Here is a 6,633-nt window from a genome sequence, read left to right as displayed (position 1 = left end):
CGGAAGCAACACATTAACAAGAGAATTCTGAGTAAAACCAAAGTTACTTTCCCTAGTAACTAGTTACTCTGAAAGTAACGAGTAACTTGAAGTAACTGAGTTGCTTTTGATAGAAGTAACTAGTAATGTAACTAAGTTACTAATTTAAAGTAACTAGAGAGCACAATTCATGGTTCCATCAATCACAGCAAGTTGTACTAAAGCAGCAGGGCAGCCCCAGACCATAACACTACCACCACCATGTTTAAATGTTAGTATTATGATCTTGTTATGATTTTCTGTTTGATGTCTAACGTAACGAGACTCAAACTTTCCAAAAAGTTCCGCATTTGTCATGTGAGTCCAGCGAATATTTTCCTAAAAGTCTCAGGTATCATCAAGATGTGTTTTCTGGTCAGCAGTGGTTTTCTCCTTGGAAATGGATGCCATTTTTGTCCAGTCTCTTTTTTATTGTTGGATCATGAACTTAGACCTTAACTGAGGCAAGTGAGGCCTGCAGTTCGTTGGGTGTTTTTCTGGGTTCTTTTGTGATGTCCTGGATGAGTCGACGATGCACTCTTAGAGTACCTTTGGTACGTCGGCCACTCCTGAAGGTTTGTCGCTGTTCCATGTTTTTCCACTTGTGGATAATGGCACTCACCATGGTTCATTGGAGTCCCAAAGCCTTAGAAATGGTTTTGATAGGTGTCATTGACTTTGATGCATTAATTTTTGAGAAACTGTAGCCTACTTCATTACCAGTTCTTGTGTGAAATACTAACACTGGCACAGGGCCAGATAGGTGGATACTTATTTTCCATTAATAAATGAGGACAAATATGTTTTCAAGGTCCTATCTATTTGTAAATGAAATCGAAATGTGGTTAGCCTCTGTGACCAGCAATATTGGCACCTTCAAACCCTTTTATAGAAGAAACACTTAAATATGAAGGCAACCATCTAGATGAACTATACTCATATCATTTCTATACTTTTTAAATCCTCATTAAAGGACAGCTTAATGTGAGTTTAGAATCAAAGTACCAACCAAGAAAGACTGTTCAGCAGAAATGTTGAACTATTGCTTTAAACTTCAGCTCTGCACAAAAGAGGCCCACCACTAACACCCTGCTGTTAGCAAACTACTACACACACACATGCACACACACTCCTGATTCATCTACACCTCTCCCGGCTTAACAGCTGGGTTCGCAGACACCTCCCTTCCCCTGCTGCTTTGACAAGGTTGTTGCTGCTGATAGCGGGCAGCCAACTTTTGAAGCCCCTGCTTCTGAATCTCTAGCTGCAGAAAAAAAGGCACACTCATGCTCGCAGTATAGTCTGACCAGGCTTGTCATGGGTTTTGAGGGTATAAGCAGACAAAAGCTATTAAAAGCTTATCTGTTTTGTTGGTTTATCATGTCAAAATTCATTAGCATCCCAGGCCTCCATTCTGCCCTGGGGCACCTTGACACTTTTCCCTTCTTTCCCTCTGACCAGCCAGCCTATTGTTTCCTTTTTCTCCTCTGGTACTAGGCCCCTAGCTGGACTGGCCATCGGGCATACCGGGCATTTGCCTGGTGGGCCGCTGGCGACTTTTTGTTTTTATGGGCCGATCGATTTTTTTTTTTTTGGAAGGGTATAAATAATGAAAGTGTTGATGCCAATCGGTTGTTCAGTCTGACGTCACTAGCCGTGTCTGGGTCTAAACTCCGCTGCAGGTCCATATATCAAACGATCACTATGGCATTACTGAGAGTTGAAAAACTGTCTAAAGTCTTTCATCTTTAATAAAATGATCAGCGTTCTGCTCTACCAGGTGTAACAATTGAGTTTAACATCCAGGCATCCATGAAAACGGAATTTATGACATTTAACGGAGTTAGAAGTTAGCAGGGAGTTAGCTCGCTAGCTTCTATCTAAATACAATATAGCATGTCCTGACTGCGGGGTTTTGGAAACAAATTACAAACGTACAGCTCTGCTATCACTTCCAGCATAAATGAAGACAGAAAACTAAACAGCAGTGACGTTTGTAGGGTTACTGAAGTTGGGCTAGCTGGTATATAATGATGTGCTACGTGACCGCTAGCGACACAGCTATGTTAGCATAATATAAACAAGCTAACTTTTTTTCCACTCGATAAAAGTTAACGTGAGTGTTCTCGGTGGTCAGGAACAAATGTAATCGCATGGCAGGATGCTGTAAAAGGACCAAACTTCAGCCAGGAGAACAACTGAGATAATCCATCCACAATACGAGGTTAGTCATTCATATACTGCTGCATGGGCTGGGCTGTAGTTACATCCTAAGGTTTTAAAAACTGAGCTTAAATAAATGATTAGTGGTAATAAAAGCCGAGGGAGGTCAACAGGATCACTGACTGTTTTAGGAGCTTTTTGAGATCAAATAGAAGAAAATACATAACATTAAACATGTTAACAACACAAAAGCCATATTAAACGCAGACTACTTTAGACCCGGAAGTAGGATTCGTCGCGTCATCACTGAACAACCGGATAGACGAACTAAAGAAAATGGAGAACAAAAAAAGGAAAGGAGGTGCAGAAAAAATTAGGGCCAAAAAGAAACAAGCCCTTCAGGCAGACGCTGCCAAATGTGTAAAAATAACTGAATTGTTTGGCGGTAGCTATGGCATAGCTTCCACAGATTTAGCAACATCAGCAAGTGGTGGAGGCCAGCAGGTGGATAAGGGAAAGGGGAGGCAAGAGGAGGAGAGACCCGAGGCGGCCGCCGGTCATAGTGGCAGAGGAACTGAACTTCAGGTAAGAAGTTATGACCTGCTGTCTATCTGTGTCAGATATAAACCAAGTTTAGTTGTAGTTTGTTTTCGTTGTGCTGACTTTTTACAGTCGCTTAGAATAACTGGTACTGCGTACTAGCTAGCATGACGGAGTTTATATACTGCTGGGCGGGTGCTATGAAGTTACTGATAGTAAATTTTATTTTATGCTTAAGGTTAGTTTCTCAAACTCCTCAAAATCTTAACAAATTGTGCCAATCCTTACATGTTGCACCAGGCTGATTTATCATCAAAAGTGGAGAAGTCTGTGACAGAGGAGACAGAAGAGCAGCAGAGAGAGATGGAGCAAGAGAGAGAAATAAAAGAGCAGGAGAGAGAGATGGAGATGGAGAGATGACTTTATGTCATCCATGAGGGATGCATTTGACATATCATTCAATTCAATTCAATTTTATTTATATAGCGCCAAATCACAACATAAGTCGCCTCAAGGCGCTTCATAGATACAGAGAAAAACCCAACAATCATATGACCCCCTATGAGCAAGCACTTTGGCAACAGTGGGAAGGAAAAACTCCCTTTTAACAGGAAGAAACCTCCGGCAGAACCAGGCTCAGGGAGGGGCGGCCATCTGCTGCGACCGGTTGGGGTGAGAGAAGGAAGACAGGATAATGTTTCACATATTATAGCCCAACAAGTTACTTATAGCAATTTAAATACGAGCAATCAGTTTTTGGCAAATACCGGAAATCAGTTTTTGGCAGACAATCACTTTTTGGCACAACACCGGCTATTGCAGTTAATAATACAACAGCTTCTTGCCATTTTTTGTGTTTCTTTTTATCGCTGTGTAACTGAGTTCAATTGAAAGCCTGCATGCGCTAGTACCTCTTGCCACAAGTTCCCAGAATCCTTTGCGGTTTTACCCCTGAATGACGTCACATTTTTGGTGGGCCGGTCTCTAGTCCAAATTCCCCGGGCCGATTTTTTTGTCCCAGTCCAGCCCTGACTAGGCCACATATACTTTGAACATATACCAGCTCCAGAACACTGCCCAACCTCTGACCACCTCCTGCGGAGATTGCAAGATAGAGGGAGAGGGATCTGTGCCGAGAGCCCACTGACTATCACACTGCAGCAAGATTTTGCTGTACACTACCCCAGCAGCAGCAGCCGCAGCAGCAGCAGCACTCTTATGGCCATTTGCATCTGTTCCATGAGCTTTTAAACCCTTTCATCCCACAACACAAATGAGAGATTTAGTCTTTCATCCCTGCATGTAAGCTTGAAACCAGAAACAGTCAGCCACTTGCTGTCGTATATATATGGCCAGAGGGGGAAAAAAAGGAAAGTTACAGCCTTATGTTCATGAGCCAAAGCTCCACCAAGGCTTTAGATTCCGTAAATCTCGAGGGCAAACCCACATTTATAATTCCCCCCTCATTGCTCTCCTGTCTCCTGTCTGCAGCTCGAACCAGCCGCATCAGAAGGCTGTGACAGATTACGCTTTGAGAGCAACCTTCTCAAGAATGAAGTAGACCGGGGCAGGGCAATATGAGCCTGCAGTTACGGAGTGCTATTGTGTCCCGATAGGTAAACGGTGTCACTCGCTGTCTGGATCCCTGTGTATTCTGACAGACTTTATCAGCTGGCCTGGAGAGCACTCTGCGGCAAGTGTCAAGATAAAGCTGAGATAGATCAAACAGACGACGGGAAGATTTCAATGGCGGGCTTCAGCAAGGAGTTCAACAGACACATACACATTAACTCCATGGTTGCTTATCAGACCAGCTCTGGTCTGAAATATGATGAGAAAAAAATACCCCAAAGCAGGGGTAAACAAACAAAACCCACAGGTGGACTTAATTCACAGATGGACGCACAGCAGCAAGCCTTGGCATAGAGGAGGCGGGTGTGCACACAAGCCTATACGTCTTCCTGTGTATTACTGCACATGTGCAGTTGCCTGTTTACTGCATTTTTGTTTTGCATTCCCATTTGTGGGTGCACGATTAAATGTGGCTTGCATGTTGCCAGTGTTGTGCTATAAATAGCCAAGATTTTATTTAGATGTTAGAGAAAGAGACAGAGAGCGAGAGAGAGAAGGCTCTCAAATGAGTTGCCATAGCAACAGGCACGTTCAGGGGCCCTGCTTGTGAAGGAGGGCAGGACTAGGAGTGGAGGAGTGTGTGTGTGGTGGTGGTGGTGGGGGGGGGGGGGCGAAGACATGATAATGTTAGTCTGTCTGCACGTCGTTTTCCTCAAAGCAGTGAGCAGAAACCCATAAACTAAGCTCATAATGTCAGCCCCTAAAAACACAAATTAAGCCTGCCTTTGCTTTCATGCCCCAACTTTTCCCTTCCTCATCGTCATATGACTCACTTTTGTTGACCCCATTCTTTGTCCCTCTTTCCTCTACATCCCTCCATCCTTTTGTCTGCAGACTCCTGACTCTAGACTCTGTCTTGCAGCAGCACCCTCTGCTGTGGAAGAAATCACCTGAAAGATTACTCTTTCGGCTCAAGCACTTTTCCCCCAAGTGTGTGTGTGTCTATGTGAAGCTGGCCATCTGTGACCAGGTTGGCATGATGATTAGATACTCGCACACACACAAGACAGGTTGAGGGGCGATCATAATGACCAGTGTAAACACAAAGATAGCACTAGAGTGGTTTAGTTCATTTTCACTGAGGCCCTCTTTGCATTAGCGGTCAACAGACCAATCCATTGCAAACACTGCTGTGACAGACATGGCTCTTGAGAAGAGACACTTTTACAGCACGAACACACACAGACACAGACACACACACACACACACACACAGTCACACACACACACACACACAGACACACACCCACACATCACTGCAGCTAGCTGTCTCCTCATATTTTGCGAGGAAGTACGCTGTTTGCTGAACATGAAAATGGAAATCACAGTATTATGATAAGAAGACTGAGATTGTGGTGTTCAACAGTAAAATCCCTCGTGCCCAACTCTGTGCTGCCCTGGGTTCCTTTGCTAGCTTTCTCTGTGACTATGTCAGTAACTTGGGTGTACTGCTGGATAGCTCGCTCAAACTCGATAAGCAAGTGTCTGCTGTAGTGAGATCTAGCTTCCACCAACTGCGCCTTATCTCTAAGGCTAGGCATTATGTTCCGCATGAGGACCTGGAGAAGCTTATTCACGCTTTTGTGACCTCCAGGTTGGATTATTGTAACTCGACTACGGTCTTCCCTCTTCTCTTCTTCTTAGACTGCAAACAGTCCAAAATGCAGCAGCCCGCCTCTTGACTGGTACCAGGAAATTTTGCCCTATTACTCCTGTTCTAGCTAGCTTGCATTGGCTGCCCATAAAGTACCGTATTCAATTTAAAATATTACTCCTTACATTCAAAACTATTAATAAATTAGCGCCAAGTTATCTTAGTGAACTTCTCAAACACATACTCCTGCTAGAACACTCAGATCTGCCACTCAACTACTTCTGACCCAGACCCAGATCTCGGCTGAAGTCCCGGGGTGACCGTGCGTTTGCTCTGGCTGCCCCGGTACTGTGGAATACCCTTCCTCTCGACCTCCGCGCATCTGATTCCATTGCACTGTTCAAATCACGATTAAAAACCCACTTATTCAATCTTGCCTTTCCCTCTAGTTAATATTTCTTTTATGATTTTATATCATGCACTTTTATGCTCATTTAAATTCTTGTTTGCTCTGTACCTGTTGCTTTCCTATGTATCAGTGACAGTTATCTGCTTGCATACTTAGTACTTGCTTTGGTCCTATTTCTATTATCCTCCTCCTATTCTCTATCTTACTTGTTAAGCACCTTGGCATACCCTTGGTTTTTAAGTGTGCTTTATAAATAAAGTTTATTATTATTATTTTTA

Source organism: Haplochromis burtoni, unplaced genomic scaffold (genome assembly GCF_018398535.1).
Source record: "Haplochromis burtoni strain Fernald_Lab_line unplaced genomic scaffold, NCSU_Asbu1 Contig_67, whole genome shotgun sequence".
In the NCBI taxonomy this organism is placed as follows: domain Eukaryota; kingdom Metazoa; phylum Chordata; class Actinopteri; order Cichliformes; family Cichlidae; genus Haplochromis; species Haplochromis burtoni.
Note: the sequence above shows the minus strand (reverse complement) of the source record.